The 19,604-nt window shown below is 41.0% G+C and overlaps 1 protein-coding gene across 1 annotated transcript in view; it reads right to left on the reverse strand.

Annotated features, from left to right (window-relative positions):
- The window catches only part of Chst9 (carbohydrate sulfotransferase 9), a 297,984-nt gene extending 278,819 nt beyond the window's left edge, over nucleotides 1-19,165 (reverse strand). The window contains exon 1 of the mRNA XM_045135093.1: nucleotides 19,038-19,165. The gene's annotated coding sequence lies outside the window, so the exon portion shown is untranslated. The remainder of the gene's footprint in view (nucleotides 1-19,037) is intronic.
- Between the last annotated feature and the right edge of the window lie 439 nt (nucleotides 19,166-19,604).

The following is a 19,604-nucleotide window of genomic DNA, read 5'->3' on the forward strand; positions in this document are numbered from 1 at the left end:
AAAAATGCTGCTTTCTTGGTGAAACAGGAACCACAAAAGTGAAGGAAATACACACAGAGAACAATCAACTCCTACCAAACCAGATATCCAACAACAAAGTGGCTCCCAAGATGTCAACACTGAAGCAGACCTAAAATGAACCCAACATGGCTCAGGGAAATTAGCTGAAGAGAGAGTGGGAAGAATGTCAGAGACACACCTTGGGTCATGGTACCCAGAGACATTTCTTCCCACCCCAAACTGAAGACTAACCCCACAGTGCATGACCCATGTATGCCAAAATGGAAGGTCCTTTTGGAGGGGACAGGACAGGGAGGAGGCTAACAATGGTACCAACTTGGCTGTATTCACTGAGTACAAAAAAAAAAAAAATAGCAATAGTGTCTAGCTTGTAGAAAACAACCTAAATGTCAAGACAGGAATGAACAAACTGAAAATATTCCAAGTTTAAATTATAATGAACGCAAGCACACAGCTTATTTCATGATTGTTAGTGGATAGTTTTGACTGAATTTTTAAACAATTCATCCAAATCCAATCTATGAGACAATCTTAAAACATAAAGAATAAAAACAATCAGCAGGTGGAGAATGTACCACAATTTGATCATATGAACACAAGTCAACAGAAATGTGGGATAGCTACCATCTTCTTGTTTCCTTGAGACAGAATCTCTCTGCTGATTCCAGACCTTTGGTGGATATGGGAGAGATTCTCCAGTCTTGGCTCTCTGTAGGACTGGGATTATGCACTTGAGTTCCAGGCCACAACCAGCTATTTGCCTGGACTTTGGGAAGCAAAGTCAGCAGGAGGCCTTCTCTGCTCCTCATATGCTTGTACAGGAAGGACACTTAAACACTGAGCCATTGCTCTAGCCTTGAATCCATTTGTAAAGGGCAAAGGCAGGGCAACATTTACAAATGTTGTTGTTTTTTTTTTCCAGGTGTCACATAAAACAAAGTAACAATTTACATAAATACATGACGTTAGTCCATCCTTCAGTGAGTATATTAGATCACACAGGTGTGGCAGAGGCAACTCCACATATTTCCTACATCCCTTTCCTTTCTCCAGAACTCATTACAAACTATTTATTTGCCTTCCTTTATAAAGCAGAGTTCTAGAAGCAGATCATCCAAGGTCTGGTCCTCCAAATATCCTGTGTAACTTTCCACATGCTTTCTCTACCCTCAGGTCTGCAGAAGAAGCAGGAGAGGTGTAAAGGTGGCAAAAGAGCTGAGTTGAAGTAACCTCGACCCCTGAGTAACATGGAACAGCTTTTTCTCCACCCATTATCATTGAGTGTTGAATTCAATGAGAAGTAAAATTTTATTGTATTAAATAAGATAGTGGCTTGAGAACCAACCATTCTCTCATGACAAAGCAGGACACTTCAAAGATTATGAAGGTGTTCTTTGCCTTTAGTTGGAGAGTGAGTACACACGTATTTATATTTTGTTTGCTTTAAACTTCCAATTATGTAGTTTCATTTCTGTATTAATACATTGTAAAAACAAAACTGGGACTAGAACTCTTAAAACATGCTGATGGTGCAGTAATGACCTGTACTCTCCTCTGGAATACGATTGAAATAGTGAGAAGAACTCCATTTCCACAGTGAGGAAATCAGCCACGACACACTGATTATAAAGTGTACCAAAAAATAAAGTGTTCTGACAAATACTAGGGAGGGATAAGAATTGAGAAATATATTTTCAAGCCTTGAACTAGAATTGAATTATTTTTGTGATGGGACAGGGGATCAGTGAACAGTGAAAGAGCTCACCATCTAGACTACGAAACTAAAAGTTCAATTAGTCTACTGAAAGGGGCAATGAGCTTGGCAAGTAAAAGAACACTACTGGGCAAGACTGATGTCTTAGAGGTTAAGGCACTTGCCTGCAGGGCCTAAGGACCCATGTTTGATTACTCAGTACCCACCTAAGCCAGATGCACATGGTGGAGCATGTGTTTGGAGTTCGTTTCATTGGCTAGAGGCCCTAGACCACCCATTCTCTCTCTTTCCCTCTCTCCCTCCCTCCCTCTTTTGTCTCTCTCTCTCTCAAATAAAATATTTTAAAAACAGCACTGCTGGCAGAAGAACATGTATTTTTGTAAATCAAAAAAAAAAAAATATAATATCCTAGTTTCAAAGATCTTCCCAACAAATCTGAGATTGGAACAGTGATATCTTAGACATTAGTGGACCACAGGGAAGTGACTGTGGATACAGAGATGAAGAAAAAAAACATGTATACCCACCACTTTAGTTATCTATGAGAAAATGTGGAGGGGGGCGAGTGCATGGAAAGACATGGCCACTAAGTCACCACAGAGTTATTGTCCTTTGAATGTTCCCACTTGAGGACAAGTGAAATCGGTATAGTGGAAGGGAAATTTAGACAAGATCCACATCTGAGCTACAGACAGCCCAGTTCTCAACTTTGGTCCGTCTAGAGTGGGAAACAGTCTGAAAATTATGAACTTGAGACATAGATACCTGGCAAGGTGAGAGGTGGAGATAAAACACAAAATTTCAGAAAGTGCAGTCTGTGGGGAATCTTAAAATCAACTCCATGATCATGGAATCTAGCTAATCACTGCCCAAACCAAAATAACTCAACAAGGGAAATGGTAGTGAAAACACCAGCTGCCTTTTGGTACTGATTTCATTTATATATGAAAAAGATATAACAATAAAATGTAACCATAACCTTAAGTGAAGAAAGGGAATGGAAGGATCTTATGTAGAGTTTTTGGCAATCCGCAGTAAAATTGACCTGAGGTAGGAAGTGTATACTTATCCATGAAATGTCGTAACTCACCTGTTTTATGCTATGAATGCTTTTCCCAAGCAGGTCAGCAGGTGTCACAGTGACACACACACAACTGGTCAGTGATTTCCATACACAATGGCCAAAGTCTCCTTTGGGTAAAGATCAGGTATTTATTCATTTTTCTGATCGTTATGGTTTTGAGCATGGTGACAGGTTTCGCAGTGCTGCCTTGCAACTCCTACGGCTGCAGATTTTTTACGATGTGTGCAAATAAAACATCTACATTTCCCATTGCTTCTTTTACTTGTCCTTTCTGAGAATTAGGCACAATGAACTATGAAATACCATGAGTGAAAAGTAGTCACACACTTGGTCTAGAAATCCGCATTCTGTTTGCAGGAAATTCAAATACACTTATAATATCTAGAGTTATTCCCCAAGGCACAATCTTTTACATGGATTTATTATCAAAAGTTCCCATTTGTGCAAAGTCTTATTATCATGTGCATATATGCAATCACTTAGAGTACTAATAGCTGCCAGCTCATAATTACCTACACAGATAGTTTGCCTGGCTGTTCTCCTTTAATATCAAATTCTATGTGAAGTCCACCTTGCCTAGTGCGATAAATTCAAACAACTTTTAACTTATTCATGGTCTCAAAACTTTTAAAAAATGAGGTAAAATGTATTAACAGTTTAATAAGATCACTAACTTCAATTTCAATCAATTTTCTTAGGTATTAAAATTCTCTCAGGGGCACTGCAGGTACCCATTTTTATCACAAATACAAATATGGGGGGGGACGAAAGGCCATAGAAATGAAGCTGTTATTACCTTTGTTACAAAGTCATCAACTCTCTGAAAACAAGCTCCTTCCCCATAACAGCTCATTGCTATTTTCCCCTTACCATAACAATGCTAGGTTCAAGCTGATCACTCATTATTTATATTCAAATAAGCTAAAAGTCAACGGGAATGTTGTAGTGTAAAAAACCTTGAAACAGCATAGACTGGAAGCCTCAGGAGACCAGTTCTTTTAGATTTTTCAGAGATTTAGCTTTCTTCCTTTACCAAATGACATTTTCAGATTTTTCAGAAACTCACATCTCTTCTTTGGAGTGATAATAATTTGTGAACTATTATATGTATGAAATAAAACATAAAGTATCATTCACTCGATTTGATATATTGTACATTAACATGTAAGTTATGTTGCAGGTTATAACAGTATTGACTGATATTTTTTAAATTATTTAATTTATTTATTTCAGAGAGAGAAGCAGATAGAGAGCAAGAGAATGGGTGCACCAGGGCCTCCATTCACTGCAAACAAACTCCTGAAGCAAGCACCACCTTGCACATATAGCTTTACATGGGAACTGGTGAATTGAACCTGGATCCTTTGGTTTTGCTGGCAAGTGCCTTAACTACTAAGCCATCTCTCTAGCTCCTTGACTAGTATTTTTATTCATACAACAAAATGTACTACTATAGGACTAGGAAGATGGTTCCGTGGTTAAAAATGCTTGCAGTGCAAGCCTGATGACCTGCATTCAGACCTTCAGAATCCATCCACAGAAAGCGGGTGCCCTGGCGTGTGTCAGAAGTCCCAGGGAACCTGTAGGTCAGACTGGAGGCAGAACAAGGAGCAGCTGCAAAGCTAAGAAGCCAGTTTGCTTGGGTATATAATAGCAGAACAGCGAGCCTGAGCCTAAAACAATGTGGAAGGTGGGAACCAATGCCCAGAGCTTGTCCTCTGACCTCCAGTGTCCACCACCACGAGTGCGCGCACACGCATAGCACTCCATCTGCTCTGCTTACAAGGAGATACGCATGCTAAGGGCTCCTAAATGGAACAGAAGGACCTGGCCAGGTGTTCCCAGAAAGTCCCGAGTAGGACTCATGTGTTTCAGAATCAAAAGAAAAATGTAGTTGGTTCCCCACCATGGCTGTGTGCCACTATTGCACTTGTGTGGGCATCACATCAGGCTATTTGTTGCTAATTAGGTTAGACAATGAGTTGCTTGGACTCAGCACTGAAGCAGACCAGAAAATGAACCCAACATGGCTCAGGGAAATTTTGCGGAAGAGGGGGCGGAAAGAATGTCAGAGTCACATGTTGGGTCATGATATGTGGAGACATTTATCATACCAATAACTGTGGGCTAACTCCACAATGCACGACCCATTTACATCAACAAGGAGGGTCCAATGGGAGGGGATAGATCATGGATGAGCCTAAACAATGGCACCAAACTGCTTGTATTTGCTGAAAAGAAAACTAATAAATTAAATTAAAAAAAAGAAAAATGTATAAATAATTATTTTGAAGTTGACATTTTTCTGAATACATTTTTATTTTTAAAGTTTACAAGGTTTTTTTTTAATTTGCATGGATGTGTAGTAAGTGTGATGTGGTCTGTGTGCAGTGTGTGGTGTATGCATGTATGTGTGTATGTAGATGTACGCATGTTCACACCTCGTGCAAGCTGAGGCCTTATCCATCCTTCTTGAGATGAAGTCTTTCTCTGACTTCAGAGATGCTTTTTTTTTTTTTCTGCTAGACTAGCTGACCAATGATCCCCATCAATTCACCTCTCTCTGCTCCCCACATTACTGTGGCTATAGGTGTGTGTAGCCATGCTCAGCTATTTATGTGGGTGCTGGGGAATCAAGCTCAGGGTGAATCAGCCCTCTGTAGCCCTTCTGCTTTTATGTGAACACCCTTATCTGCTAAATCAGATCCCTACCTCCATGAAGTCTATAAATACATTTTAAAAAATATTTCCTAATTCATGACAGAAAGAAAGAGAGAGACAGAGAGAGAGAGAGAGAGAGAAAGGCACACTAGGGCCTCTTGCCTTTGCAAATTCAGTCCAGATGCATGCACCTCTCTGTTCATCTGGCCTTTATGTGGGTACTGGGCAATCACACCCAGGCCATCAGGCTTTGTAAGGAAGCACATTTAACATTGAGCCATCTCTCCAGGCCCTATAAATATATATATATATATATATATATATATATATATATTTGGCTAGCTTCATTTGGTCCCTCATGTAAAACTGCTCCTCACTGAATATTTGTTGGCTAAGTGGAGAACTGGCTTTTGATATTTGTGAACCCATGTTACTGAGCTTTCAGCTAACAGTGCTTGCCAGCCCTGAGAAGAGAGTATGGTGAGTGTCATGCTCCATGGTGAATCTCATTGCATCCTGGCCAGGGAGAATATGGTCTTCACACTGTGTTCTGCTAGGTTCTAGACATTTCAGTGACTGTCACCCTTAATCTCATACTTTATTTGTAGTTAAGTGTTATTTAGCAAGGCTATAGGAGAAGAAAAATCATATTCTCATAGATAATTTCCCTTCTGCAGTTCTCAGATTAAAAAATTCTTATTTACAACTGAAAAGTGTGATTACTTTGTTATCACCCTAAATTTAATTTGCCATGTTGCCTAATGCACCACCTAAAACATTCTCTTTTATTTAAAATTTTTATTATTTTATTTTAGAGAGAAAGAGAGACAGAGAGAGAGAGAGAAAGAGAGAGAGAGAGAGAGAGAGAGAGAGAGAATGGGCATGCCAAGGCCTTTCAGCCACTGTGAACAAACTCTGATGCATGCATCCCCTTGTGCACCTGTGTGGCAATGCATGCTTGTGTCACTTTTGCGTCTGGCTACTCTGTGGGACCTGGAGATTCCAACAAGCGTTCTTAGGCTTCACAGGCAAGCGCCTTAACTGCTAAGCCGTCTCTCCAGCCCTAAAACATTCTCTTAAGGATTGCCTTTTCTTTCTCCTTCTCTTCTTCCTTTTATCTTTTCTGATGACAATATCTTGCTATATAGACATACTAGGCTTTAAATCACAATTTTGTATCTTTTTCTTCCTTTTCTGTCTTTTTTATTTTGTTTTGATTTGGTTTCTTAAGATAGGGCCTCACTCTAGCCCAGGCCAACCTAGAATTCATTGTGCAGACTCAGAATGGTCTCAAACTGATGACGATCCTCCTACCTCTGCCTATTCAGTGCTGGAATTAAAGGTATGTGCCACCATGCCTAGCTTTTCTGTCTTTTTTTTTTCTTTTTGCATGTGTACATATGTGGGTGAGCACATTTGTGTGTGTGTGTGTGTGTGTGTGTGTGTGTGTGTGTGTGTGTGTGTGTATGTGTGTTTGTGGAAGCCAGAGATTGGTGCTGGAGGTTTTCCTCAGCCACTACCCACCTTACACTAGGACAGGATGTCTCTCTTTTTTGTCCTCTCTGAGCAATCTCCCCAGCCTCAGCATAGCTTTAAAAAAAAAAAAAAACACGTTTTATTTATCTATTTATTTAAAAGACAGAGACAGACAGAAACAGGAAGATATAGGGAGAAAATGGGCATGCCAAGGTCTCCTGCCACTGCAAACAAACTCCAGACATGTAGGCCACTTTGTGCATATGCCTTTATGTGGGTACTGGGGAATTGAGCCCACACCATGAGGCTTTGCTAGCAAGTACCTTTAACAACCCCAGCATAGATTTTTTTTTTGCATACCAGTTATGAAATTATTCTGGAATGCTAAATAAAGATAGTTAGATATTTTCAATAACAATTTGATAATTGGACAAACAACTTTTAAGCAATTCTCTGTATGAAAAATCATCTTATTTCAATAATTGTCTGGGACTCATATGATTTTCCACCATTTTAAAAATATTTAATTTATTTCACAGAGGGAGAGAAAGAGTGAGGGAATGGGAGTGTCAGGGCCTCCAGCCACTGCAACTGAACTCCAGACAACATGCACCCTCTTGTGCATCCGGCTAACATGGGTCCTGGGGAATTGAACCAGGGTTTGATTTTTGCAGACAAATGCCATAACCTATAAGCAATCCCTCCAACCCAGATTTCCCTCAATTTTTGAGGATTCCTATTGCTTGGATGAACTTCCAAAACAGGCACTGTTTGTGGGAGGAAGGGATTTATTGAAGTTTACAGATAATGGCAGAAGAAGCTGGTGCACTTACATAGGTTCACACAGAGAGAAAAATTCTAACACCACCACACCATAAGCAAGCACAGTCCAACAACCCCTAATGGCAGAATTCTGGCACTGCATATCTTTAGCTGGAAATTCCATATCCTCCCCCAACACCTTAGGGCTGGACCCCAGGTCCACACAATGAAGCCTCCTCCAGCCAGGCTACTGGAGATCTAAATTACAACTTTTTTTTTTTTAATTTTTTATTTATTTATTTGAGAGCGACAGACACAGAGAGAAAAACAGGTAGAGGGAGAGAGAGAGAATGGGCACGCCAGGGCTTCCAGCCTCTGCAAACGAACTCCAGACGCATGCGCCCCCTTGTGCATCTGGCTAACCTGGGACCTGGGGAACCGAGCCTCGAACAGGGGTCCTTAGGCTTCACAGGCAAGCACTTAACCGCTAAGCCATCTCTCCAGCTCACAACTTTTTTTTTTTCAAGGTAGGGTCTCACTCTAGCTCAGGCTGACCTGGAATTCACTCGGTACTCTCAGGGTGGCCTCGAACTCACGCTGATCCTCCTGCCTCTGCCTCCCAAGTGCTAGGATTAAAGGCATGCACCACCACGCCCAGCTTTAAATTTCAACTTTAATAAACTCCTGAATGTATTGGGGGACATCTAAACTACCATGATTTTTGTTGTGACAGATGTCAAAGTTTAGCAATAAAAGAAAAATACTATCCAACTTGTATCTAGATTAAATAGTTGTTAATTACTTGTTTATTTCTCTTTCCCACCCTTAAAACATTCTTAATTGCTTAAAACTAGAAGAGATCATGAGATTTCACCTTAAAATACTTTCAAGTATATCTTTTCTCCAAAGACAACTTCTACACAATCCTTAAATGATTATCACTCAAGAAATTGAACATGAGTGCAAAGTTCTATATGGACTTCAGCCCAAATTTACATTCTTTAATTGTCCCAATGTCATTCTTTATAATTCTTGCGACTATTCTAGAATCTAATCAAGAAGGATGCCTTATAATTTTTCACCAGATATCTAAGTCTCTTTTCATTCTGCATGACTCTGCAGATTCATCCCTTCAAGCCCTTCTCTTTCCTTCCTTCCTTCCTTCCTTCCTTCCTTCCTTCCTTCCTTCCTTCCTTCCTTCCTTCCTTCCTTCTTTTATTCTTTAATTTTAATGGTCAATGTTTGTTCATTTTTCATAATTAGAATTGCACCCTCTGTATTTTCCATCAAGAGGTTCTTGATTTTTCTTTTTCCCACCACTGGGGATGTTACAGTCAGTCATGTGGTTTAAGCTACTGTCTGTCAGGTTTCCTCTTGTCGAGACATATTTCTTCTTTGTAATTAATAGGCCATCTGTTATGAGGTGATACACAAAGATAGTGTGGATGTCCCTAGGAACCATTTACTCAATACCAGAACACCTTTCATTATTATCATTACAGAGATGATTACAAAAAGTGTTTCTTAATTCTATTATGTTTCAATTATCAGTTTGTGTACCTCAGTGAAACAGAGCTTTTCCCTCAATCCACTCTCATCTGCAAATGCACCCACTATGGGTTTATGGATTCTTTCTTATTCAGTGTACTACAATTCATTATGTGTCTTATATCTTATTTTCACATAAGTATGCAGGATTCCCTTATGTATGTCTTACATCCCTCTGATGTGTCATCAGATCTCCAGCAATCCCCTGATGTCTGGCAGAAGGAATATGTCTCAATTTTACCAGAGTTCCCCCAGAATCTAGTTGGAAAAGAAGGTTTTAATTAAAAAAGAAGCTAACCTGACTCAATTTTAATGCTGCAATTTCAATTTGGGGACAAATATTAGCTACAGTAAGTGCTGACCAACATGATAGCACACTTTCTTGACTACTTTGTAGTTTGAAGGTTCAATGCCTAAAGATGTGAACTCATAATTTGTACATGCTTGCACAGTACTGTGGAGGTTTAAATGTAAAATGCCCACCCCATAGCTTTATGTGTTTGTAATTAATCTTTATACTTAATCCCCAGTTAATAGAGTCTTGGAGAAGTTGTGTCACTAGGGGCATGGGCTTTTGGATTTTATAGTACAGCCCATCTGGTCAGTGCTAGCCAGCTTGCTCTTTCTATGATTTCCTTTCTGCCAAGGAGGTGTGGCACCCAGCGGTATACCCTGCTATGCTTTCCCTGCTATGAGGAAAACTTCCTCTCAAGACTGTAAGTGGAAATAACCCCTTTCCCTCCATCAGCTGCTTCTGGTCAGGTATTTTCTAATAACAAGAAGATAAATGCAACAATTACTCTCTCCATTTTTGTATGAATTCTTTGGTTCTCCTTGATTTTTTAAAAAATATTTTATTCTTTTCTTTATTTATTTGAGAGAGAGAGAAAAATGGCAGAGAGAGAGAGTGAGAGAGAGAGGGAAAGAGAGAGAGAGAGAGAGGGAGAGAATGGGCATGCCAGGGCCTCCAGCCACTGTAAACGAACTCCAGATGTGTGCACCCCCTTGGGCATCTGGCTTATGTGGGTCCTGGGGAATATGAACCTGGGTCCACTGGCTTTGCCAGCAAGTGCCTTAACCACTAAGATATTCCTCTAGCTTCTGTTCTCCTTGATTTAAATTATCTGCTTGTCTATCCATGTGTATAGTTACCTTTCAGGGACTTCTCACCCCCCTTTTCTCCAGCATGATAAAGTCCTAGATAACCACTAAATGCCAAGGTGCACACATACAGAACAGTATAAAAACTTCATAAAACACAGCCTGTTATAACTTTTGAAATTATTGAGAGTTTCACCTGCTAGAGGACTCGATAAGCATGCCATGCCTGAGGGTTTATTTGATTTTGGGGAGGGAAAGAAATTCAATAGACTGGCCTCATGTCCTAAGTAAATATAGTAGCACTCAGGTCACCCCTGAAATATTGAGAGGGCAAGAGGTAAAATAAAGAGGAGTTTCATGTATGAAGAGGTCACAGCGAAAACCGTGGGGCCTCTTAGTATCCAAACACTTGTCTATTATTTATTTTACATTGGAATAAGATGGTGATGCGATTGTACATTTGTGTGTTGTATCCTGTGCTTAAAGAAAGCGATATTCATCAACATTTATCCATCAACTATTTATCATACTCCCACCCTGAAGTAGCCCTTCTTGTATTTTCTATGAATTCATGAGTCATTATAACTAGATGCATGCCTCTCAATGGCTATGTTAATCATCACCCAAATGCATGTGATGCTGAGGACATGGATACATAAGTGTATATGTATGCATGTGCACACACACAAAGGTACACGATGAGGGATTCATCTCAATCTAGTGGGGAGAGGTGCACCTCTGAGGATCTGACATGTGAGCTGCTGCTTTGAAAACATTATCTGAGACTTAACCAGACAGTAGCTGGACATGATGTGCAGGTCTGTGATGATGAGAGAGAGCCTGGTGAGTTAGAGAAAGCCAGCCAGCTAAAGCAGACAGGGGAAGGTGAATAGAAAAGGGATGAGGCAACAGGAGTCTGACCTCATAAGAAATCTGGTGCACACGCTTGGTCTTTGCTTCGAGCAAAACACTGGGAATCAAAGTGGTCTGTGCAGTCAGAGGGGTGACACAATCTGTGTATTGTGAAAGGCCCCTCTGACACCCTACGGGAAGGCGGGTTTGGAAGGGGGAGCAATCATGGAACTTCCACGGTTGTCTACATGAAGGACAGTGGGAACTGAAGTGTGGAGGGTGGCAGAAGCACGTTCATAATACACTTGGAAGCAAAACTTGGTGAAAGACTTGATAGGGGAGAAAGCAGAGGAAGTGTGAGGGCCAACTCCCAAGTGTCTGGAGTTTGAGTGCAGTGGCTGAGGCCCTAGAACACCAATTCTCTCTCTCTCTCTCTCTCTCTCTCTCTCTCTCTCTCTCTCTCTCTCTCTGTGTGTGTGTGTGTTTCACTCACTCTTTCTAAAAAAAACACTGTCTCTATTTTAATTTTGAAATGTATTCTTCAAGTATGGAACCAGCATCAGCAATTATTCCAAATCATCACAGACCACATTTACCTAATAAGCTGATGCAGCTGTAATTTCCTCCATAATAAACATGAAACAATGGAAATGGCTACAGAGTTCAGGGGAATTTAGGACTTCTTGCTTCTGAAACTTGAAAAGTAAATATTACAGTTTTTATTTGAATCGACAGAGTTGTTTCTCTGGTTTGTTTGTTGTCCCATTTTCACACATTTCTAATACAGGCTTCTGAAATTTCTTTCACTACACTAGATAGGTGTATTTTCCCTTTGCTATGCTGTATTCTTAAGCATTTTTTTTTCTTTTTAGAGTTCATTTGAGGGTAGCGCTGTGGCTCCATAGTGAAGAAAAAAATAAGTGCCAAGAATGTGGTGATGGAATAGAGGGTAGCTGACTATTCTGACAAGGTTTTCTCTTGTACTGCAGGGATAACAGTACAAAGAGAAAGGAAGATTTCCTTTCACAATCTTTGCCTTTATTCCACATGCGGATAAAAAGCAAAACAAGAAAAGGCAGACATTCCAATAAAATTTTGCTGCTTGTACAGGCTTTGGTGGTGCTCAAATGAGAGCAGCTCCTAATTCTCCTTATCACTTCCACAATCCACCAAACCCAGTTTCATCTCTGCTTGGTTCCCAATGCACCACTGTGTGTGCATTACATAGCGTAACAAAGGTACACCAAATAAATCCAGGGGTCAGCTGAGGTTGAATGTTGGGTCGCTTACTTGTCCAAGAAACTTCCAGTAAGGATGAATGATACACAGCCAAATCATCCTCTGATAAACTGTGTTCTGTACCAGTGCTCTACCTCTTGATTGATAACAAATGAATTCAGGATTGTCAGCCTGGTGGGTGGTCAAAGCAACTGGTTATTCACATGCACACAAACATACAACATACTGTGAATGACTTCAACCTCAATGTCTATAGGAGCTTCTTACTTAACATTAGTAAGAAATACAGTGCTTGAAGGTGTATGCAGTACACAGATGAACTAGCTGTAAGATGGACAATGTAATCCTCCATAACCTCTAACTCCTATGCTCTTTACACAGACACACTGAATTCAAGGAGCATCACAAAATCCTACGTCAGTAGTATATTTGAGTGGGTAGTAAATTTAGGCCTCTGCTCTAAGCTTTCTTCAAAGAAATATGCATTACATGTAACTTCCAATATTAGACTAGTGCAACTTATTGTTTTCATGAGCTTATTCAAAAATGTAACATTTGATAACACTTTCTTGTTTTTTAGTGCCTAAAACATAGAAATATATGTATGTTATATGTACATGTACACATACATGTATACATATGTGTATAAATATAGATAATTTATGTTTCTTTTTCAAATTTTTTGTTTGCTTTATTTATTTATTTATTTGAAAGTGACAGAGAAAGAGAGAGAGAGAGAGAGAGAGAGAGAGAGAGAGAGAGAGAATGGGCGCGCCTGGGCTTCCAGCCACTGAAAACGAACTCCAGATGCGTGTGCCTCCTTGTGCATCTGGTGTGCGTGTGTGTGTGTGCGTGTGTGTGTGTATGAAAACTTTCAGTGTTTTATGGACATACGCATTTCAAGCAGGATAAGGCTTTGGGAAAACTAAAATATTAGTCCATTTATACATTAGTGGGCCACTGGTCAGAGTTATCCACAAAAGACATACTCTTGTGAGAAATAAGGATCCCCAAATCCTTTTCACAAAGGGGATAGTGACAGACAACTTACCAGCACATGAGCCTGAGTTGGAGAGCAGTGAATTGTGCAGCTCTGGTCCATTGAAGAAGGGAGGAGACACGTGGACAAGTGGGCTGATCCCACTTAAAGTGAACTGGTGGGTAGCAGCATGGAGGATGATCTGGGTCTAAGTAGAAATCTTGTTGTTATAGCCCTGTGGTTCTCATTAGGGTGAGTACTAATGCTTGCCCTGATTACAAAATGTACTATATCTAGCGGGGCGAGATGCTGCCAGTTCTCACAAATATTTCATATAACATTGCACATCCTACTGAACTAAACTTGCTGTGAATATCAGTGTATAATAGTGCACCATCATCGTTAAGAATTTTGTAAGAATTTGAACCAAAGGCCTCACAATTTACAATAAGTTTGTGGGGGTTAATCATTTAATCTTTTCAAGTACACTCCCCCCTAACTTTGGGAATGAAATTCAAGAATAGCAATAGAAAACAAACAAGGAAATCTGACACTAAATTGCTAGTTGCCACTTCAGAAAATGTTTTATTTTTGGTTGTTTGCAGGCAGACAGCAAATTGACTTGAAGTAGAGTTCACATTAATAAGTGACAACTAAGAATATAGTTCTTGAAGTGGTTTGCAATTCTGGTAGAAGTGGGTTAACGGTATGCACTCTCTAATTTGCAAAGTGGATTTTCACATTTTCTGTGCTGTAGTTGTCTATGATTTTTCATGGCTAATATTCTTGTTTGACAATAACGTTTTTCATTTTACCTCTCACATGCAAATCAGTCTGGATTACAATTACCCTAATCTTTCCTTTAATCTACTCCCATTCATTCATTTTCCTAGACTTCTTACACTGTATTCCTTCTAATGCTTTTATCTATCTTAAATTTAAATTTATTATATAAGTGTTACATAGTCACGTATATAAAAACACAAGCTCTGACTTGTTTAGTATGTGTTCTAATGAAGTCATCTTCAATTGTTAATGCACTGCAACGCCCATTATTGATAATTACTTTGTTTTACTCTTCCATTTTAGTTATAGAAATTTTCACTAATTATTTTCCTTGTGAGTTGAACCTCAGTATACTAACAAGACAGCACACAATATTTGTTACTGAAAAATAAAATAGAGCATTAAGAGGGCTAAGGACTGGAGTCGGGTGCCCAGGTGCCATTCAGAGTAAGACAGAAACCAGCAGGTCATAGGCTTTGGCATTTTCCTCTATTCCACTTCATGCCGTAACTATTATGGCTTAGTTTATTGCAATTGCTGGAAAGGGTCAACTTCCTCATCCAACCACCCAACTCCCTGCACCGCACTGGGTAGGGAGGGAGTCAGGTCAGGTTTGCTCTTTCTGCACTGCCACCACAGTGTGATCTTATCATCTCCCTGTGACCTGTGGACCCCCAGTGTTTCCTTAACTAAAATTGGATAATATTACTTCTAAGATCCTTTTCAGGTCTTTAAGAATGCATAATTTTGATTCTAATACTTAGGCACTGGTTAGAGATATTTATTCCCATAATAAATATGTTATAAAACATATCCTGTGGGTCTCAAGTTCATATTTCCAACCACAATATTTTCTTGAAAATACTCACGTCTAGTCCACTCTTTTAAAAAATGCCATGACCTATAAAAATTTAGAATATGTCCCTCCACTTTTAGCAGTGACCACATTTATTATGAGAGTATCATCTCAACTGAAAGACACATCTACTTTTCCTATTGCCATTTTCTCCACATCTGTAAAAGTTACAGTTTTACTGTGAATTATTGACATAAAAATGATCTTATCTGACTTTCCAATCGTATTTCTTTTTTTGGCATTTCCAACCTTCAACACAGAGGTTTTCTAATGATGCCTAAAAATCCACAGAACCAACAGCTCAACAAAATCTATATACAACTGAACACTGACTATAAACACGTCTTTTAACAGCAACTGCTGGAGTCTGACGCACTTCAAGTTCAAGTAACTATTTCATCCACAACCACTTCTGGCTCAGAGCTTTTTGAAAAACACAATGGAAATCTGTTAAATTGGCAGTCTTGCTGAACTTCAGCTATTTTATCTAAGTAGGTCCGAGCAACAGTAGATGCTCCAGAGCTTCCTTTAGATGCAGTGTGGTTTTGATTTGAACACAGGTGCAGAGATCAAATGATCCAAACCCTTTATTGCGATGGCTTCTTGCTGCTGCTGCTGCTGCTGCTGCTGCTGCTCTTTGTGAAATGCCTGTATAAGGCTTAGGAATGTCATTAAATACCAAACTCAGGTTCAAGCTTTACGGAAACTTGAAAATTCAATTGAGTACAGTTTAGAAATTAATATGTTCCTATAAACATCCACTACTATCATTTTTGCTAAACTTTGTTGGATGTGAAGTGGGATTGAAGAGCTCAGATTTTGACTAAAGGACTTTTATTTTGTCTCAGGAATATATATATACACACACATACATACATACACACACACACACATATATATGTATATATATATTCATTTTATATATATAATATATATAAATATATATTATATATATGTATATATATATTCATTTTATATATATAATATATATAAATATATATTTATATATATTATATATATATAATGAATAATGATTAGCATATATCCATCAAAGAGACCCACAATAAACTCTTGATCATCTGTCTATGAATTATAGATAATCTATTCTATTGCAAAGTTTTTGTACCAGGTCTACTTATTTCTGTCACCAAGCTTGTTTCTGGGCAAGCTGCCCATCTGCCTTACCTCCTTAGAAATTGGTTTTGGTGTTGGAGGTATGCAAGCTCATTTAAAAATTAACCTAAACCAAAACAAAATAATTAGAAAGGCAACTTGCCCACAATAACAATGAAAATCTGTTTTCAAACCAAACGCGTAATGTATTCCAAAGACAAACACAAATGACTCTTTAAATAACTATGATTTTAGATTATCGTAGCCTCCATTCCACTCATTAACATGAATAATTTAGAGTGTGTACTGTACGTGGTGAAACTGTTCCTTCTCAATAATTCATTTTTAGTGTACAGAAAAATAAGAGTAACACATTCTTATGTAAAAACAAAACTTTAAATGAGACCATATTTTTAAAAGCAATTTTTCTTTCAGAGTTATGTACAGCTTGGGTACATTCTGCTCCTCTTGTTCTAAGTTAGGAAACTGTTAATATTTTCAGAGTCAGTGCAGTATACCAGAACATAACATATAGTAATAAAATCTTGTCTTTCCTGGATTTTCAATATTCTTCAAGTACATATCAATTATTTGACACAAAATGAGGAGAATCAGCACTACCTCACCCCTCAAAATTATGAATTTACTTTGGGATAGTATGCCCAGAGTTGAGCTACTAGGTGATCACTAACATTCTGTCCCCTCTGAACAAAGACTGCATTTCTTATTTCACTTAGTTTGAATGATAATCACATGCCAATCTTGAGATGCAAGTTATACAAAAAGTCCCAAATGGAAAACTCTTCTTGGATGGTGGTGGGGGAGGGACTTAAAACTACACATCTGTCTTTCTTTAGTGATGCCCTGAGCAAAATGGAGGCCACACATTTGTCTGCTGACTATACACTAACTGATGCAGACTCCCAGACATACAACATGCTGTGCCCACACCTCATTCATCCCCCATATAACAGTCTCATGGTGTTCATGCACGGGAGGCAAGCCATGTCCATTTGTCGGGAATATTGTTACTTTTCTATTTGGTAAAGTTTTCTCAGGAAGACGTTGGACCCAGAAGGAAGCCACACTCACTCTGTGAGGAGGCTGTTTAGTCCACTGCACACTACCATTTTCTCACCGTGAACTAGGAGAAAGAGTGCCTCCAGGAGGACCTGGTACTGTACTGGACTTCAGCTTCTGTCTGGTAACCGATGGGCTGGACACAATGAAATCTAGCCTACAGTACTTTCTGTCAAGTTCTTTCAAACTTTTCTGATTTCCATTTTAGTTGAACTGAGAAGGAGAAGGGATTAAATTAAAAGAGGCATTTCAAAGCCAAACACACAGTTGCTAACTGTAAGTAGCCATGCTTCCATGACCCTCTTCATTTCACGGGAAGGTAGGAAATAAGTAGATACCTTTGGATACCTGTGCAAATAAAATGCTGTGTTTTCAGTGAGTGGTTGGGAACAGATGGGTGGCAGTGATTTAAAACATTTCTGTTCTTGGAATGTCACCAAGCCTCTGTATTACAAAATATGGGGCTCAGTTAATATGCATCAACATTTACCTACGTGAGCAGTACTCATTTTCTGGAGAATACTACTATAATAAAGAAGAAAAAAAAAAAAGAGATAAGAAGAAGGAAAAAATCGCATTTTCTCTGGGCAATCAGCACGTGCAATTTCTTATTGACTGTATTCCACTAAAATGCTTCCCACTTGGTCAGACTTTAATTTTTCATCAATTAATAGAGTCAGTGGTACATGTATAGGTATTGTTATTGTTGTGAACACAATGGGCAGAATTGCAAATTTGTTCGACATATCTGGTTCACTTTGACAGAAGCCATTGAGCAGTAAGATGTGGTCGCCCTGAATACCTTAGCCCATGTACAACAATCACGTTTCTCCTTATCCTTAGTTTGGTAGACAGGCATATGGAAGTGGCAGTTGGCCCACCACTGAATCAGGGAGAGAGAGAGAAATACTAAATAAATACGGTCCAACTGTGTTTCTGTGTGTGAGTTTAACAGAAGCTCAGAATCTTTCAACCGGCAGAACAGCAAGGATGAACTTAAAATTGATTCAGGCCATTTGCCTAGGCTGGCTTGCGGGCGGGGAGGGAGGGAGGGCGAGGGCCGGCCACCCTGGACTTCGCTCCTGAGAACTTAGTTGGAAAAAACTCCTGAAGGGCAGCAGACCCGACACCTCCCAGCCTTCCACCAGAAGCGCTGGTGGACAGGGTGATCAGAGGAGCAAAGGGGAGATGGGAACAGCGGGAAAGTCACGCCACAGCAGAGAGAACAAACCCCGCTGCTCCGCATCTCCCTCACTTGCTCACACACGCTGCCCAGGGCTCAGGTTCGAGTCCAGCCTGGAACACCCGAGCGTCCCTCCCTCCCTCCCGCCAGGCGGGCGCAGAGCAGTCACCCACCGCCACGGGGATGCTCATCTTTTGACCAAAGCAGCAGGAAGGACCGGAATAACCGGCAGGGGAAACTTCAGAGTGTCCCCTCCGGTGTCCCCTTTCCCGGCTCCGCACGCCTCACTGGGTTCTCCGCCCCAGCCCAGGAGTCCCATACAGGTAGCTCCGCACCTGGTGCCCCCGCCACCGCCACCGTCCAGGCAGGCGCCCCTCTGCCAGTCTTCCAGTCCCCGGCACGTCCAAGAAAGTGGCTGGAAGTGGGACGATGTGCTGGGAAGCAGGGTGGGGAGCGACCGGGGCAGAAAGATGCCACCGTCCCGCGCCCCCGCGCTCAACTCCCTGCGCAGGTGAGGATGCCCATCGCGCCCGCCCGCCCGCCCGCCCGCCCTTCGGGAGACGCCCCGCAGCCCGCCGTTACCTGGCCGTACCCCCCACCACCAGCGCCTGCAGGTACCGGCTGCCTCGGCTCCCGGAGGAAAGTTCCCGCGCCCGGGGCAAACTCCGCCCGATGCCCGAGGAGAGAGAGCGGAGCCCGGGCTCGTCCAGCCCGTCCCGGCCAGGCTCGGGCTGCGGCGCCGCCTGCCCGACTTCAGCTCCCGCCGCAGCCAGCCAGCCGCGCCCCCCGCCGAACCGCGACTCCGCCTCCCGCTCGCCCGCCCGCGCAGCCCGCCTCGGCCCAGCGGGTCCCCGGCTCGCACTGACCGCCCCCTCCCTCCCGCGCAAGGGCTCCTTCTCGGTTTCCCCGCAGCTCTCCCCCACGCCCCAACCTGGCTCTCCTTGCTCCTTCTCCAGCAATCCTAGAAACACAGCCCCAAGGACAAGTCAATAGGTCACTAGTTTATCTCAACCCTCACGTGCAAAGGCCTCAGAATTTCTCTTGTAGTGTGGGTGGGGTGCTGCATGACTCAGATCAGCAAAGCCACTGTAAGGATGGGACCACTTGAGGCAAGGGCTCTCCAAAAGTGGACCTGCGAATGAGTGAGGT

Source organism: Jaculus jaculus, chromosome 15 (assembly GCF_020740685.1).
Source record: "Jaculus jaculus isolate mJacJac1 chromosome 15, mJacJac1.mat.Y.cur, whole genome shotgun sequence".
Taxonomy (NCBI): Eukaryota; Metazoa; Chordata; class Mammalia; order Rodentia; family Dipodidae; genus Jaculus; species Jaculus jaculus.